This window comes from Myotis myotis, unplaced genomic scaffold (genome assembly GCF_014108235.1).
Source record: "Myotis myotis isolate mMyoMyo1 unplaced genomic scaffold, mMyoMyo1.p scaffold_m19_p_20, whole genome shotgun sequence".
Taxonomy (NCBI): Eukaryota; Metazoa; Chordata; class Mammalia; order Chiroptera; family Vespertilionidae; genus Myotis; species Myotis myotis.
Genome location: NW_023416325.1, coordinates 22,105,432 through 22,125,149, shown reverse-complemented (window position 1 = coordinate 22,125,149; position 19,718 = coordinate 22,105,432).

Genomic DNA, 19,718 nt, shown 5'->3' with positions numbered 1-19,718 from the left:
AATAGTTTTTTTTACAATGTATTTAAAAATGGAAATGAACGCAAAACCGAAAAGCACTAAAACCATATGTCCACACAACAACTTGCGTGTGGATGTTCATAGCAGCATTATTCCCAGTAGCCAAAAAGTGGGAAAAGCATAATATCCATCGATGTATAAGAGGATGAACGAAATGGGTCCATCCATGCAGTGGTGTGTCCTTTGCCCATTAAAAAGGAACCAAGTGCCAACACAACACGGGGAGCCAGACAAAAGGTCGTATGTCGTATGATTCCATTTATATGAAATGTCCCGACAGGCACAGCCACAGAGACAGGCACGGGGCGGGGGTGGGGGTGGGGTGGGGGTGGGGGCAGGAAGCAGGAGTAGCTGCTTGATAGGCAAGGGGTTTCCTTGGCGATGATGGAAATTTCAAAGATTGATTGGATGATAGCACCCAACTCTGAATACACTAAAATCCACTGAATTGTGTGCTTTAAAGGGGTGAATTTTATGACACATAAATCAATAAAATAAATTTTTAATTAATGCAAAACATCTGCAATGAACAAAATAGCAACATTTTAAATAAAGACAGGCTCCCACTTTTCCTCATCTCCCCAAAACCCCAGCCCTGAGCAAAAACTCATCCTCACACCCACACCCACCTCTCCCCTCTTCCAGTGAAGCCCTGACAACTCCCTGCAGGGTGTTCCCGGGGTGGCCCTGAGCCCGGAGAACAGGGGTGGAAGTCGGGGTGGAAGTCGGGTGGAAGTGGGCAGCGTGTGCTGCGGGGCGGCCCCAGGCTGGGCCTTTGCAGAGGGCCCACTGCTCTCAGGTCTGCAGAACCTCGCTGCTGCGCGGCCACGGAGGAGGGGAGAAGGTGCCATTGGTGCCTGCCACCAGGCTAGGTCAGAGGTCGGGGCGGGTTAAAGGTGATGATAGGGCTCTCTCCCTCCGGTCAGTCCAGGCCACCTTCTCTGTCTGCCCCTCCCATACCTGGTGCCCCCGTGCCCTTATCCTGAAGCACATCTTCATGTTTCACTCACCTACCTAACAAGCTGGACCACTGCGCTGCCCACCACGGTAGCGCTGGCCACGTGTGGCTACTGAGCCCTGGAAATGTGGCTGCGACCACTGGCTGACATGAAAATAGTTTGGCTATATTAGGTGAAATTTTACATTTTTAAAACATTTTAAAATTAAACAGTAGAAAGGTTAATTTCACCTGTTTCTTTTTACTGTTGGCAGTTTACTTTTTATGTTTTACTCCTGAAAAATTTAAAGTTTTTCGTGGCTCACAGCACGGTTCTATTGGACAGCACTGCTGCGTGATTTACCACGTGTGTTTGTTATCTGTGGCCTGCCTTCCTCTGCTACAGGATGCGCCCTGAAGTGGGGCGTCCGTCTGTCTTGTGCGCTGCCGTCCTCCCAGGCCGAGAAGAGAGCCTCATACACTCAGAATAGATGCTCAAGAAGCATTTGTTGAATGACTAACAACGACCATGTTTAGCTATGTGCTCAGCTTTTGTCGTTCTCAGACCGACTGTAGGGAGTAGGCACTGCTATTCTTCCCGTTCTGCCGGGGAGAGAGCAGGCTCAGCATCCCCCAGAGTGACTGCGGGGGGTGACGACGGCAGACGTCCCTTGGAGAGGTGGGACCCATCTTCCCTCCACTGCCTTCTGTGGGGTCAGACAGCTCGCTCCCAGGACAGACTTCTCCGGTCCGGGCAGGGAGGGTGTGTGTGCTGTCGCTTCGTGGTTTCCTGGGTCTCCGACTTGGTGTCTCCTGCCAGGAGGCTGCTGGCTGCCTGCAGCTGCCCCTCGTGGCTTTTCCCCTGGAGGAGCGGGAAGGGTGGGGCCTGGATCCTTTGCACAACATTTGGACTCATTAACTCCTGCAGCCGGGCGGCTGGGCCGGAGGTGACTGGGACTGAGGTGGGTTTGGTTGAGGGGGGGCCGGCAGTGGGTGCAGGGAGCCTACAGGGAGCCTGAGGGGGAGGTTCTCCCCACCCGGGGACACACACAGGCCATTGTCCCGGGCCCCTGAGTATGGCCCGGTGTCAAATGAGAGGGAACCTCAGGAACCTGACCCCGCTTCTCCGCAGATGTTGAGGCACAAAAACCAGAAAGCTGGCTCCACCCCCAGCCTGCCCTTCCCACCATCGGACAAATCTGGACTCAAGGGGGCGAGTGGCACTTTGAGAATCACACAGACTGGGTTGGAATAGTTTGAATTTCATTGGCCCGCCCCGCCCCCCATACACACACCCTGGGACACACTGGGTGGACTCAGGCAAGTGGGTGAGTCTTCTCTGACTCACCTATACAATGGAGGTAGGGACCTCCTGGACCTGCTGAGACAACTTAAAGTTGTAAAGAGCAACTGCAGAGCTCCCAGGCGTTCTTGGTTCAAGGTGACTTCAGTGACTCAGTAATGTTTTCATGGCACCTCCTACCCCCCCCCCACACACACACACAAAACACCTAACAGCTATATTTAGTAAGCAGTTAGGTCAAAACAACTAATAAGTATATATGGCCAAACAACTTAGTAGCTGCTTGAAAAATGCACATAGATTGAAAGAAAAAATAATATTTTAGTTCTCTTTTTTAGTTGATTTTAGAGAGAGGGAGGGAGTGAGGGACAGAGAGAGAAACATCTATTTGTTGTCCACTTGTTGATGCATTCATTGGTTGCTTTTTGTATGTGCCCTGACCCGGGATTGAACCCACAACCTTGGCGTCTCAGGACAGTTCTCTTAACCAGCTGAGCTGCCCAGCCGGGGAGTTCCTTGTTAAATAATCATCAATTCTAATGGGATGAGTAGGCGCCAGGCAGCTGCTCAGACCTTGGAATTCGATGGGACGTCGCCACCTTCATTTACTGTCCACACTCATTTTTGCATGAGACTTGGTTTTTATCAGAACTGCCATACACCCAGTTTCACAAAGTTATGGCATCATTCTAAAGATGCAACTGTATCTGACATTCAAACTGCGAACTCCGTACCTTGAGCTGATAGTTTCCAACATGGCCAACAGGGGGCGCTGTGTTCCTTTCAAAAATCCTCTCTGCCCGTCCTGCACGGCTCAGCGGTTGAGCATTGACCTATGAACCAGGAGGTCATGGTTCGATTCCTGGTCAGGGCACAGGCCTGGGTTGTGGGCTCGATCTGCAGAGTGGGGTGTGCACGAGGCGGCCAGTCAGTGATTCTCTATTATCATTGATGTTTCTCTCTCTCTCTTCCTCTCTGAAATCAATTAAAAATAAAAATAGCCCTGGTTTGGCTCAGTGGATAGAGCGTTGCCTGTGGACTGAAGGGTCCCAGGTTCGATTCTGGTCCAGGGCATGTGTTGGGATTGCCGGCTCAGTCCCCAGTGGGGGGGGGGGGGGGGGCATGCAAGAGGCAGCCAATCAATGATCCCCTCTCATCACTGATGTTTCTATCTCCCTCTCCCTTTCTCTCTGAAATCAATAAATTAAATTTTAAAAAAATCCTCCCTGCGCTGAGTTTAGGAACTGCAGGCCTAGTGGATCGCGGCGGACAGGGCTCTGAGCTTCACCACCAGTCTCTCCTCCGGGGCGAGCAGGTGTTTGCAGAGCCAAAGTCCAGGCAAGGCCTACGGCTTCTTGGCTTTGGGAGGCAGCACAGAGAGGCGCTGTCCGCCAACCTCAGAGCTCGCTCGGAATTCATTTACCCCACCCCAACCTTCAGCCCACCTGTGTCCAAACTCCTATTCTTCCTCCCAGCCCCACTACCCGACCCTTTCTCGTGATTTCCTGGAGGTGTTTTGTCAATCCAATTAGATTTTAAACTTTGCCAGAGCAGGGAGAGTCTGGACCTTCATTTTACTCGCCTTGTCCCTGCCCAGCCCTGACCTGGGCAGAGAGTGGCCCTCAGACTTGAGGTTGTCCACTTGAGGAGGCCAAACCTGTAAGGAATTTCCATAAGAATGTTTCTGGCCCTTGCTGGGTAGCTCAGTTGTCTAGAGCATCCTCCGGATATACTAAGGTTGCAGGTTCGATCCCCGGTCAGGGCACATCCAAGAAGCAACCAGTGAGAGTGGATGAGTTGAACAACAAATCGATATCTCCCCTCTCCCTTTCTCAAATCAATTTAGAAAATCTTTGTTTTAAACACATTTTTATTTATGCTAAACGGATGACAATTGCTGGAAGCAAGATCTCAGACGCTCCTCAGAAGGGCTGTTTGCAGCTTCTTTTATGCATTTCGGGTTAAAGAAGTTTACATGGAGGCCGGAGAAAGCAAGGGGGGGGTTGGATTACAGGGACGTGGACACCTAGACAGAGGGCGTTTTGCTTGTTTCAAGGGTGTGTTAACCTCGATGCACAGAAACAAGAGGCAGAGCTGGCTTAAGGTAAAGACACCTTTTACTAAAAAAGCTATATGCCTGGGGTGTGACTACCCACCTTCCCAGTTAGGGATTTGTGATCAGGTCACCCTTTTCCACCACAAGGCAAGAAAAACTTCCCTAGCAAGAAGGGGCCAGAGCCCGGGAGCGCCTCCTCCTCATGGCCGGCAGAGGGCACTCTCGCCCCACGCAGCAAAAGGTTCCCCGTCTGCTTTACCCTAAGAGTTTCCAGTCCGAACTCCACGCCCATTGCTCCTGAATCAGACTCTGGCAGAAATGCCAGGAAACCTGTTCTTTGAACACAACCCCCTCAGGCAGTTTTCTCAGGATCAAACAAGTCAAGTCGCAAAAACAGGGCGTTTCAGATGGGCTCTGCCCTCCAGGTGTTGACTGGACGGATGACCTGGTTCTGACGAGCCAAGTCCAGAGGCTTCCTGTAATGCGAGGACCTGGATTAAAGCGAGCAAACAAATCCACCGGCCGGGCCCCCCCGCTGCAGGCGGGCTCGGAGGCGGCACCGAGCGGAGGCAGCCGTGGCGGGCTCTGCCGCGCCCTCGTTGTGCGACTCTGAACAGGTCCCATAACCACCTGCAACCTGTTTCCTCGTCTGGAAAGTAGGGACAATGCGGGCTTACAGGGTGGTTGTGAGGACTCAGTGAGCTAATCTGCATTTGTCTCTGTATAGCAAGCAGGCATTCGATTAAATGTTCATTGTTTTCCTAATAAAAAGAACTGCCATGAGGGGAAAAAAAGCTACCATCTTTGAGCACCTACCACATGCATTAATTGTTCTTGTAAAGCTCCCCTTGAACTTTTTTATTTGCTCCTTTAACTCTCTCAACAACCCTATCAGGTAGACTTATTGTTCTCCCCATTTCACAGAAGAGGAAACTGGGGCACAGAGAGGTTAAGCAACTTGCCCAAGGTCTCCCAGCTAGGAACTGGGAGTTGAACCTAGAAGCCTGATTCCAGGCTGAAGTAGCCTCATGGGAACAAGACGACAGCTTTCAGGAACCAGGAAACTTGTCCTTTGTTTTGGGGGAAAGCAGGCGCCCAGCTGGGCGAGCCCATCAATTAGCCCAGGGCCAGCCCAGGTGCAGGGGAGACCCCGAGCCCTCCTGCGTTTCCTGGGATCCACTCACACCCCTGCCTCCCCGGGGCCAGGCAGTGCCAGTCATTGCGGGCGCACAGCCCCTGGATGGACACATGTTAATCAGCCACCACAGCCTCCCCTTGGCACGTCAGCAAGTCCAGAGCACCCGCCTGTGGCCGCTGACAACAGCATTTGTGACGATACCAAGTGACAGGAGGGAAGTCAGGCGGGACCGGCGGGGAGTCATGGATGATCCCCAACAAGAGCCATGGGACCAGGCCTGTCCATGGCCGATGCGGAGGAGCCTGGCCCCCGGGGGCTCCGAGACTGAGGCCCGGCGGACGGACGGCGGACACAGGCTGCCCTTTGGTGCTGCGTCCGTTTACACCGCGCACCCCGCTCAGGGCCGGGCAGGGCAGGGCTGGCATCTCGTTGTCCGTTGGGGGGCTTTCATAAGGGGCTCTTCGCCAGAGGGGGAGACGCAGGCCGACGCAGGGAGACCGAGGGTGCGCTGGGGCTGGGAGGAGTGGGGGGCTGTTGGCAGCCTGTGCCTGGCGGGCGAGGGGAGGAGCGGTCCCCAGCGCTAGGAAAGGGCTGCCCTGGGGGCGGGGGGCAGAGCCAGGTGACCCAAAGCCCGGAGGGGAAGGGGCAGTAGAGACCTCCACCGCCACCCCACTCGGTCCTGCCCTGCAGGCCCCCGCCGGCCTCTCCACCTGCCAAGCCGACCAGGGCACGGGTGAGGATGGAGGCACCTCTGCAGACCCGGCCAGCGGCCTCCCGGGACAGGTGGCGGCTGCGGTCCTGTCACAGGGACACGCCCTGGCCTCGGCCTGGCTGCTGACGCGCAGCTCCTGCCCCCTCGGGAAATGGGGCGCTGGGGGCGCTGGGCATCTGTGGTCATCTCGGTGTTCGAGCTCAGTGCTGATTCCGGCCTAAGAGCCGCCAGTATCTTTGGAATCTCCAGGGGACTGAGGGCTGGGGGCTGTAAGGTGGTCGCCAGAAAGGCCAACAGTGTGACCGGACGTTTAGAAATCTCAGCCCCAAGCACCCCCAGCCCCGACCTCTGGGGAGGGAAGAGGGGCTGGAGGTCGAGTCGGTCGCCAACGGCCAATGATTTCATCAGTCGTGCCCACAGGATGAAGCTCCGTAAAAACCCTAAATGAAGGGGCTGGGAGAGCCTGCGGTTTGGTGTGTCAACATAACAAAAGTCCGAACCTAGAAAGAATTTTTATGAGTTTATTTGAGCCCTCGCCGGTGCGGCTCGGTTGGTTGGAGTGTCGCCCGGTGCACCAGAACGTGGCAGGTTCGATCCCCGGTCAGGGCACATACCAGGACCAACCAGCGGACGCATAATAAATGGAACAACAGATCTCTCTCTCTCTCTTTCTTCCTCTAGAAAATCAATTAATAAAAAATTTTAAAAATATGTAAATGGAGCCACTTTAAAATGGAAACAGAGCTGCCATCCCAGGGAAACTGCCTTATACATCTCCTTCCTCAAGCCTCTGCAATATTAAAACGGGGCAAAATAATCTTTGGACTGAACCTGAAGCAGGTTGTCTGCAACAACTGTTATGACCACAGAAAACCAAAGCTTGTCTTTAGAGAAGCGTCGCGATGCTACCTTATCGGCGTTCATGCACGTTCCTCCCCTGGCTGAACACCCTAGAAATGGCTTCCTCTGTTCCTGTAACGACTCCCCTGGCTCACAAACGCCCCTGAGTTCACCTCCCATCAGGACACTGTTTGGGCTTCGGCTGGACCAGGGCTTCCAGAAAGCTCTCCTTTTGGATCTCGAATACAGGCTTGTCCTGTCGTTGTGAGGTTAGCAAGTTCCCTGAACTAAGTGCAGTCGCATGGCCGCCCCTAGGTCCGAGGCCGCGGGGAGACGTCCATTCTGGGCAGCAAGGTCAGGTCTGTTGCTAAGAAGAATGCACAGCCATGAGGCACGCAGCCAGCTACACGCGGCCACAGCACTCCCGCCACTGAGCCTCCCTGCGCGCCAGGTACAGTGTGAGCACGTGCGGGCGCCAGGCCACAGTGCCCTCTGACCCTCCTGCAGCCAGAGACACACACACACACATACACACACACATACATACCCCCACACACACCACACACACACACCACATATACATACACCACACACACACACCACACACACACACCAGACATACACCCCACACACACACCCCACACACTACACAGACACCACACACACACACACACCACACACACACACCACACACACACCACATATACATACACCAAACACAGACACACACACGCCAGACATACACCACACACACACACACACCCCACATATACATACACCAAACACAGACACACACACACCACACACACACCCCACATATACATACACCACACACAGACACACACACACACACACCATACACCACACACACACACCACACACACACTACACAGACACCACACACACACACACATACATACACCACACACACACCAGACATACACCACACATCCCCACACCCCCACACATACACCCCCCCCACACACACCACACATACACACACACCACACACCACACACACACCCCCACACATACACCCCCCCACCCCCCCCACACATACACCCCCACACATACACCCCACATACACACACACCACACACCACACACACACCACACATACACACCACACACACCACACACACCACACACACACCACACACACCACACATACACACCACACACACACACCACACACACACCACACATACACACCACACACACACACCCCACACATACACACACACCACACACCACACACACACACCACACATACACACCCCACACACACACACACCCCACATACCACACACCACACACCACACACACACACACCACACATACCACACACACCACACCACACACACACCACACACACCACACACACACACACACCACACATACACACCACACACACACACACACCCCACATACACACCACACACACACCACACACACACACCCCCCACATACACACCACACACACACCACACATACACCCCCACACCACACATACACACACACCACACACACCCCACACACATACACACACACACCCCACACACCCCACACATACACCACACACACACCCCACACCACACACACCCACCACACACCCCACACACACACACACACACACACCCCACACACCCCACACACACACCACACACACACCACCCACACCACCCCCACCCCACACACACAGACCCAACCCCCACACACACACCACACAACCCCCACACCACACACACCCACCACACACACCCCACACCACACACACACACCACACCCCACAGACACACCACACACACCACCACACACACACACACACCCCACATACACACCACACACACACACACCACACAAACACACCACACCCCCACACACCCACCACACACACCCCACACCACACACACCCCACCCACACACACCCCACACAAACACCCCACACACCACCCACACACACACACCCCACACCACACACACCCACACCACACACACAACCCCAACCACACCCACCACACACACACACACACCACACCAACACCACACACACACCCACACACACACAACACACACACACACACCACACATACACACCACACACACACCCCACATACCACATGCGCACACACACACCACACATACACCACACCACACACACACACCACACATACACACACCACACACACACCACACACACCACACCCATACCCACACCACTATACATACACCACACACAGACACACACACACCACACACACACCACACATACACCACACATACACCCCCCACACCCCACATATACATACACCACACACAGACACACACACACACACACACACACACACCACACACACACACACCACAACACCACACACACCACACATACACCCCCCCACACACACCCCACATATACATACACACACACACACACACCACACATACACCCACACACACACACACCACACACACACCACACACACACCACACATATACATACACCACACACACCCCCCACATATACATACACCACACACACACACAAACACCACACACACACCACACACACACACCCCACACCCCCCACACATACACACACCCCATACATACTCCCCAAACATACACCACACATACACACCACACACACACACACCACACACACCACACGCACACACCACATACACACCACACACACACACCACACACACCACACGCACACACCACATACACCCCCCCACACATACATATACCACACACGGACACACACACCACAGATACACACACACTCATACACCACACACACATACCACACACACATCGCACACACCACACATACACACACACCACACATACACCACACACACCACACATACACCACACACACCACACATACACACCACACATACACCACACACACCACACATACACCACACACACCACACATACACACACATCGCACACACACACCACATGTGCACACACACCTCATGCACACACACCACACGCACACACACCACCCCCCCACACCACACATACACACCACACACACACACATACATCACACACAACACACACATCGCACACACACACCACCCACCCACACACACCACAGATACACACACACACACACACACACACACCACACACCACACACACACCACACATACACACACACCACACACCACACACACCACACATACACACACCACACACACACCACATGTGCACACACACACACGGCTCAGACTTCGCTGTGAGCTGCTGATGTGAGCAGCCTCTGTAATGGACCCCAGCAGGGAGGGGCATTGTCCCCATAATAAGGTCGGGTGGCTGTTCTCAGGAAACTGAACCAGAATGCTGGATGCGGGAGGAATGAGCATTTCCCATGCAGAAGGCAGGGTCAGCGGTGTTTTCAGAAGGAATTAGTCCTTGTGGTTTGAGACATGTTTGATTTGAAATATTCATCGAGAGAAACCCAGCTGCCTGGCATGGAAACCCCACACGGATCCAACCCCAACTCCCAGCCCGCCCCAGAGTCAGCTCCTGGGAGCCCGGCCCCCTGGTCCCCTCGGTGAGGCAGCAGGAACCGGGGAAAGGCCTCTGGCAGTCAGCGACCCCGGGACTGTGTACCTACCAACTTACAAAAGGGGCTTCTCGGCCGCTGACATTTTCACCGAGATGGGGAGGGGTGGGGGTGGGCAGGCCGTGGGAGGGAGGAGAGAGAAGTGGGTGTGCAGGGAGGAAGGGTGCCACAGGGCTGGCACTTCAGGGGCTCCCGGGTCACGCCCCCCGACTGAGAGAGAGGCCACTGTTTCTAAAGGCCCATTGAGCGGGACTACATCTGCTCTCGCTGGGCTGCGGTGGGCGAAGGAACTTGGGGGGTGGAGGCTGAGCCAGAGCCCTCCTCCGGGAAAGGGGAGACCCCCAAGGCTGGAGACGTGGTCTGGGTTCCTAAGGATTGGCAGCAGCACCTGGGGAGGCTGGGTCCTGGGTTGGAATAGCATCTGAACAAAGATCCCGCACCAAAGTGTGGCCTGGAAACGGTGGTCTTGCCAGCCTGGGGGGTTCTGTAGGCTTGAGTGGAGGGGATTTCAGGGTGAACCAGAGGCCAGAAGGCCCCCCTCAAGCATCTGTGCCTAAAGGAATCATACAATCTTTGTACAAGATGAGACATAGGGAGCCCTGAGCTAAGACTCGAGTGTGAGTGCCACCCTACGTGGAGGTCGTGGGTCAGGAACAATTCCCGCCACCCATTTTTCTTTAAAAAAAAAATTAAATCTTTATTGTTCAGATTATTACAGTTGTTCCTCTTTTTCCCCCCCATAGCTCCCCTCCACCCGGTTCCCACCCCACCTTCTGCCCTCACCCCCGCCCCCCGCCACTGTCCTCATCCATAGGTGCACGATTTTTGTCCAGTCTCTTCCCGCATCTCCCTCACCCCTTTCCCCCCCAAGAATAGCCAGTCCACTCCCTTTCTATGCCCCTGATTCTATTATAATCACCAGTTCATTCTATTCATCAGATTATTTACTTGATTTTCAGATTCACTTGTTGACAGATGTGTATTTGGTGTTCAAAATTTGTATCTTTACCTTTTTCTTCTTCTTCCTCTTCTTAAAGGATACCTTTCAGCATTTCATTTAATACTGGTTTGGTGGTGATGAACTCCTTTAGCTTTTCCTTATCTGTGAAGCTCTTTATCTGACCTTCAATTCTGAATGATAGCTTTGCTGGATAAAGTAATCTTGGTTGTAGGTTCTTGGTATTCATCACTTTGAATATTTCTTGCCACTCCCTTCTGGCCTGCAAAGTTTCTGTTGAGAAATCAGCTGACAGTCGTATGGGTATTCCCTTGTAGGTAAGTGACTTTCTTTTTCTTGCTGCTTTTAAGATTCTCTCTTTGTCTTTTGCCCTTGGCATTTTAATTATGATGTGTCTTGGTGTGGTCCTCTTTGGATTCCTCTTGTTTGGGGTTCTCTGCGCTTCCTGGACTTGTAAGTCTCTTTCTTTCAGCAGGTAGGGGAAGTTTTCTGTCATTATTTCTTCAAATAGGTTTTCAATATCTTGCTCTCTCTCTTCTTCTGGCACCCCTATAATTCGGATGTTGGTATGCTTGAAGCTGTCCCAGAGGCTCCTTACACTATCTTCGTATTTTTGGATTCTTTTTTCATTTTGTTTTTCCAGTTGGGTGTTTTGTGCTTCTTCGTATTTCAAATCTTTGGCTTGATTCTTGCGATCCTCTAGTCTGCTGTTGGAACTCTGCATAATATCCTTTATTTCAGTCAGTGTATGCTTAATTTCTAGTTGGTTCTTTTTCATACCCTCGATGGTCTCACTAGATTTCTTGAGGATCTCACTACATTTATCAGCGGTCTCACCCGTCTTTTTGAGGGTCTTACTAAATTTATCGGCGGTTTCTAGAAAATTCTTGAAAAACCTTAAAAGTGTGGTTTTGAACTCTATATCCAGTAGTTTGCTTTCCTCTATTTCTGTCATTTGTATCCTGTTTCTTTGTCTTCGCATTTTGGCTGCTTCCCTGTGTTGATAGAGTGGCTTTCTGTGCAAGGTGTCCTATAGGGCCCAGTGGCTCAGCCTCCCCAATTACCTGAGGTGGACACTCTTGGTGCACCCCCTTGTGGTCTTTGTGCACAGTCTTGTTGTAGTTAAGCCTTGATTGTTGTAGGTATCACTGGGAGGAATTGACCTCCAGGCCAATTGGCTGTGAGAACCAGCTGTGTCTGCAGTGGGAGAACTTCTGTGCTAGAGACACCCCTCCGGGGCAAGACTTGCTTCAGTGGGGCTTTGGTGCTCACTGAGCCTGCCCCCTGAGTGTGTCCTTTATGGATTGGAGGAGCTGCAATCTGGATGGTCCCACTCTGACCACCGGGCACACTGGCTCCTGGATCTCTAAGGAGGTGCTAATCTAGCCTCTGCCTGAGGCTATCCAGCAGGAGCCAGGTGTGAAGCAATGCAAGTTGCCTGGGGCCTTGGGCCAGCTGCAATTTGTTAGGTAATTTTCAGATTGCAAAGGGCCAGGCCTTTCATATGCAAAAGCCTTCATGTGTGGCTTGCAGCTTGGGTGGGGTGGGGTCCCAGGGGATCAACAGGGCAGAGCAAGCAGCTATGGCTGCCCTCAGAGGCCCCACTTCTCAGTGTCCTGGAAATCACTGCAAGCACCTCTGAGAGAAAGCTGCCCTCGAGTTCCCACTGGTGCCAGACAGTTCAGTTTCTCCCGTATGAGTCTGGGTCCCCAGAGACTCTCCCGGAACTGGAGCTCAGAGCTTGAGACTCCCTCCCGATTGAAAAAGACAACCGTGTCCTCAGCTGCCATCCCTCTCCGCATGCGCCTCCGTACCTTTGTACTTCCACACCGCACCTCCTCTGAGTCTCGATATGCTTTTCTCTTTCCTTCTAGTTGTAGAATTTCCACTCAGCCAGCCTTCCTGTGGTTCTGGATGATGTCCGTTGCATTCTTTTAGTTGTATTCTTGAAGTGGTTGTGCAAGGCAGCAATTTCCGGTATTTACCTATGCTGCCATCTTGGTTTTCTCCAGGAACAATTTGATTTCAGAAGAATTAAATGATGCTCCCAGCACCTGTGGTAGGAGTTTCCACTCCCAAACCGCAAGGAAGCAGGTGTTCGAGTAGAGGCAGCTGACCAGGCCCCTTCTGCAATGAGTCTGCCCAGCTCAAGGTGAAGGGCACAATCTCCTATAAAATGTCCTTCACGTCAGCCACAAGTTTGGGGTTAGGAAGTCCCAGGCCTGAGGATATTTCTAAGGGCTGCCTCTCCTCCTCGGGGAGATCTTGGGAGGAAGAAGGTTGTTTCTTTTGTAGCGTTTCTTCCTTCCTTCCTTCCTTCCTTCCTCTCTTTTTTAGTTCTTTTATCTTCTAAGAGGAGTGTTTAAAGAAGTTTTACTAGCCAAAACTGGTTTGGCTCAGTGGATAGAGCATCGGCCTGCGGACTGAAAGGTCCCGGGTTCGATTCCGGTCAAGGGCATATACCTGGGTTGTGGGCACATCCCCAGTGGGAGATTTGCAGGAGTTGGCTGATCGATGTTTCTCTCTCATCGATGTTTCTAACTCTCTATCTCTCTCTCCCTTCCTCTCTGTAAAAAATCAATAAAATATATATTAAAATAAATAAATAAATAAATAAAGAAATAAAGAAGTTTTACTCATTGAAAATGTGCGTACTCTAGCCCAGCTGGCGTGGCTCAGAGGTTGAGCATCGACTTATGAACCAGGAGGTCACGGTTCAATTTCCAGTCAGGGCACATGCCTGGGCTGTGGGCTTGATCCCCAGTGTGGGGTGTGCAGGAGGCAGCCGATCAATGATTCCCTCTCATCACTGATGTTTCTATCTCTTTCTCTCTGAAATCAATTAAAATATATTTTAAAAAATATGCTTACTCCATGGGCAGCACACAATACAGTGTACAGATGATGTGTTATGGAATCGTGCACCTGAAATCTGTATAATTTTGTTAACCAGTGTCACCCCAATACATTTTATAAAAGGGGAAAAATTAAAAAATAAATTAATTTTAAAATAAATAAATAAACTTTTGAAAAGGAAAGAAAATGTTCTTATTCCAACGCCACACCTGAAAGTTAAATATATATTATCGTATGATCTAGCCATTCCACTTCGAGGTATCTACCCAGGAGAAGGGAAAACGCGTCCACAATGAAACCCGGACCGCAGGTGCTCACAGCAGCGTTACGCACAGCAGCCAAAACCGGGAAGCAAACTCAAGGACCGTCAGCCAGTGAAGGGATCAGCCAACGTGGCCGACCCATGCCATCGGCTGTGACTCGGCAACAAAATAGAATGAATTATTCAGACACACCACTCCTGAGCGCGTCTCCGTTATGCCGAGTGAAAGAAGCCAGGCCAAAATGAGGGCATACGGGATGATTTCACAGGCATAAAAGCCTAGAAGATGCAGACGGATCCTCAGCAACGGAAAGCAGGCGCGTGGTTCCGGGGGAGGGGGTGGGGAGGCGGGAGAGGCCGGAGGAAAGGACGACAAGGGCACGAGGACACTCCCGCGGCTGCAGGCATCTCCCTGGTCCTGACTGCGGTGGTTTCACGTACATTTATGTCCCAACTGGTCAAATCACACACGTTACATCGGGACATACGTGCCGTGCGCTGTATGCCAATTACACCTCCACACAGCTCTTTGCAAAAACAGACTCATGCCTTGCATTTTTTGAGAGAATGGGAAAAGATTTCAATTCCTCCCAATGACATGTTTCTGCCCGTAAGTCACCGCGCAGAGGCTGGGCAGTCGGGAGCCTTGGTGATACGTCTGTTATGCGGAGAGCTTGTTGTCTGGCTCAGTAAATAGCATCCAGATACCATCTGACTTTACAGAACTTTTACTTAGACCAGAGGCTGCAAACTCAGAGGCCTTTAGGGGCCAGACAGCTTCTATAAAGCGAGCAGAGTGAGGCCAGCCTGCGCCAGGGGCAGCAGCGGAGACGACGGCAAAAGGAGTTGATGTTCAGCCTGAATGCGTCCGGATGCTGAGTGCTGGGCCACAGTCATGGGGCTCCTGCCCTATCCTAGCACAGCTAGTGATTCGACAGCAAAGACTATCATTTTAAAAATGCTTGGGGCCCTGGCCGGGTAGCTCGGATGGTTGGGGCATTGTCTGGGTACGCCACGGTTGTGGGTTCGGTCCCTGGTCAGGACACATGCAAGAATCAACCAATGGCCAGAACCGGTTTGGCTCAGTGGATAGAGCGTCGGCCTGCGGACTGAGGGGTCCCAGGTTCGATTCCGGTCAAGGGCATGTACCTTGGTTGCGGGCACATCCCCAGTAAGGGGCGTGCAGGAGGCAGCTGATCGATGTTTCTCTCTCATCGATGTTTCTGGCTCTCTATCCCTCTCCCTTCCTCTCTGTAAAAAAATCAATAAAATGTATTTAAAAAAAAAAAAAAGAATCAACCAATGAATGCATAAATGAGTGGAACAACAAATCAACCTCTCTCTCTCTCTTTCTTTTTCTTTTTTTTAAAAAATATATCTTTATTGATTTCAGAGAGGAAAGGAGAGGGGAAGAGAAACATCAATGATGAGAAAGAACCATTGACTGGCTGCCTCCTGCATGTCCCCTACTGGGGATCAAGCCTGCAACCTAGGCATGTGCCCTTGACTGGAATCGAACCTGGGACCCTTCAGTCCGCAGGCTGACGCTCTATCCAGAGCCAAACTGGCTAGGGCTTCTCTCTCTCTTCCCAAAAATCTATAAATAAAAATTTTAAAAATGCTTTTGGGAGCATTTGAGATCTAGCTCCCTGCATACGTCGTCAGTTTGGCTCAGATAAACTCTTATTAAAATTCAATAAATAAACAAATAGAGAAATGTTTTAATTTTCCTCCTCGTATCAGAAAAAATAATGGTAGAGTCCATGAAAAGCGATTAAAAGTTGCCTACACAGAAGAAAAATAAAATGTTTTAATAACTAAATAAAGCTTTTATTTGGTCCTCCCCACAACTCTGTGTGTTTGATAGGAACAGCTCCATTTTCTAGATGAGGGGACTGAGGTCAGAGATGTCATCAAGACTCCAGCCGAAGGCCAGTGAAACTAAGGTGCCAACTTGCTTCTCCCGACCCTGGCCTGAGGCTCCCCCTCCCCCCCGCCCCCAGCTATACCTATGATCCTATTAGCTTTGTTTCCTCCCATGGACTAAACCCATGGAGGAAACAGCTTTCTCTTCCTTCCGACAGCGGCGACTTCCGGGGACCAGCGTGTTTTGGATGCAGAAAGAGCTCGGTGGACATTCCAGAAGAAAAGGCAGACACGAAGCCTGTCAGAATGCCATGTCTTTGTCTTTGTAAATTCCCTTTTTTTTGGGGGGGGGGGGTTGTTAATCCTCACCTGAGGATTTCCACACACACCCATTGATTTTTAGAAAGTGGAAGGGGAGAGAGAGAGAGAGAGAGAGAGAGAGAGAGAGAGAGAGAGAGAGAAAGAGAGAGATCCATGTGAGACACATTGATTGGTTGCCGCCCACACGCGCACCAGCTGGAGCCGGAGATGGAGCCTGCAACTCAGGTTCATGCCCTTGACCGGGAGTGGGAACCGGCGACCCTTCACGGGAGACCCTTCGGTGTTCGGGCCCATGCTCTAACCGCTGAGCCACCGGCCAGGGCTGTAAATTCTCTTTTTAAGGAGTTCATCTGTGTCTGAATACCCTGGGGTAATAATGCAGGCAAGTTCACTTTAAGAAAACCAGTATGTAAGAACTGAAACTTGCAAAGTAGATTTGTTTATTCATTCCACAAATACTTCCACCTGGTGTGACAATCTGAACAGCTAATAGGGCCTGCAGGCACAGTTTAAGGTGCTTTGTGGGTATTAGTCCTGGAGAAACAGTGTAGGTGAGTTCTGTTATGTCTTTAATCCGTCTGGCTGCCGTAGCAAATTCCATAAACCAAGTGGCTTAGCACGTTAAGCGCCCAGCCTGTTGTGTCTTCCGGACGGAAAGTATATGTCAGTCACCGGTGACCGACGGGGCGCTTAACCTGCTAAACAACAGAAAGTGTATTTCTCATAGTTCTGGGGGCCAGAAGGCCAAGGTCAAGGAGCCAGCGAGGTAGGTTTCATTCTGAGGCCTCTGTTTTTGGCTTGTAAGTAGCTGCCTTCTCACTGTGGGCTCAAATGACCTCTTTGTGTTCTGGAGAGAGGGGGAGGGGAGGGAGAGAGAGAGAGAGAGAGGGAGGGAGAGAAGCATCTATTTGTTGCCACACTTGTTTATGTGTTCATTGGTTGATTCTTGTATGTTCCCTGACCAGAGATCGAGCCCACAGCCTTGGCGTATTGGGCCAACACTCTAACCAACAGAGCTACCTGGCCAGGGCAGAAGGACATCAAATTTTGAAAAATATGTTTTTATTGATTTCAGAGAGGAATGGAGATGGAGAGAGAAAACATCAATAATGAGCCTGGCTGGTGTGGCTCAGTGGTTGAGCATCGACCTATGAACGAGGTCACAGTTCGATTCCTGGTCAGGGCACATGCCCGGGTTGCGGGCTCGATCCCCAGTGTGAGCGTGCAGGAGGCAGCCAATCAATGTTTCACTCTCCTCATTGATGTTTCTATCTCTCCCTTCCTCTCCCTTCCTCTCTGAAATCAATAAAAAAATTTTTTTTTAAGAAAAAAGAAACATCAATGAGGAGAATCATTGATCAGCTGCCTCCTGCACGCCCCCTACTGGAGATCATGCCAGCAACCCAGCCACGTGTCCTTGACCAGATCCAACCTGAGACCCTTCAGTCCGAAGTCCGATGCTCTATCCACTGAGCAAAACCCGTTAGGGCAAGACATCAATTTTTGAAGAGACAGGGGAGTCGCACCTAGAATCAGCCTTAAGGGCAGGGAAGGAGAAGGCAGCTGGTGCATTTGAGCGCCTCCTATCGGCCACTTCATGTAAGTTCACTCATTCATTCGGAGGAGCCATGAGGTGCATGTCAGAGACAAAGCCATTTTCTCCTCCAGGCACAGCTAGATTACCCTTCCCAGCCCCTGTACCCAGACAGAGACAGGGTGTGCGCCTCGTGCTGCCAATAGAGTGTGGGCAGAAGGGTGCACCGCTCCCCAGGCCTGGCTGTAACACACCCGATCTTTCATGCTCTCGGTCATGTCCACGTGGAAGGGAACACGGAGTGTGAGATGGCGGAGCCTTAGGGTGGAAAGGAACATGATCCCCAAGTCCGTCAGTTGGCAGAAGGCTGCCAGGAAGCCTACCTGCCCGGAATGTGTGCATCAGAGGGTGCATCACCTTTGTTGCATTAAGCCAGTGAGATTTTGTGGTTATTAGTTACTAGGTGTGCTGGTTAATAATGTGGATTTTTTTCAATAGATGGAGTTACACATATGTTGATATATACGCGATTTGATATGTATGCTATTTTGTTGTGTTGATGGTAAGCTTCAAAACTTCATATGTCAAATTTGCTGAAGGTGTTAACATAGATATTTTTACGCTTAAAAATGTCAAATTTCATGCCAAAAAAAGAGCATTTGTGGGAAGTTTTAATTCATTACTTTATTTTGAAGAAAAAATTATCTTGTACTTCGGGAAGCGTATGGTGAACAGGCTCCATCTCAAGATCCTTGTGATCGCTGGTTTACACGCTTTAAAAGTGATAATTTCGATGTGAAAGACAAAGAACGTCCAGGTCAACAGAAAAAGGTTGAAGACCAACAATTACAAACATTATTGGATGAAGATGCGTGTCAAACTCAAAACAACTTGCAGAAAGATGAAACGTTGCTCAGCAAACAATTTCCGATCGTTTACCAGCAATGGGAAGGATTTTAAAGGAAGGGAAATGGGTGCCACATCAACTGAACGAAAGACAAATGGAAAACCGAAAAGTCATCAGTAAAATGTTACTTCAAGGGCATGAAACAAAGTCTTTTTTGCATCGAATGTGACTGGCGATGAAAAGGGGATTTATTTTGAGAATCCCAAATGCACAAAATCATGGGTTGATCCAGGTCAACCATCAACATCGACTGCAAGGCCAAATCGCTTCGGAAAGACAATGCTCTGCGTTTGGTGGGATCAGGAAGGTGTGGTGTAGTATGAGCTTCTAGAACCAGGTGAAACCGTTAATACTGATCGCTACCGACAACAAATAATCAATGTGAACCACGCTTTGATCGTGAAACCACCAGAATGTTCCAGAAGAC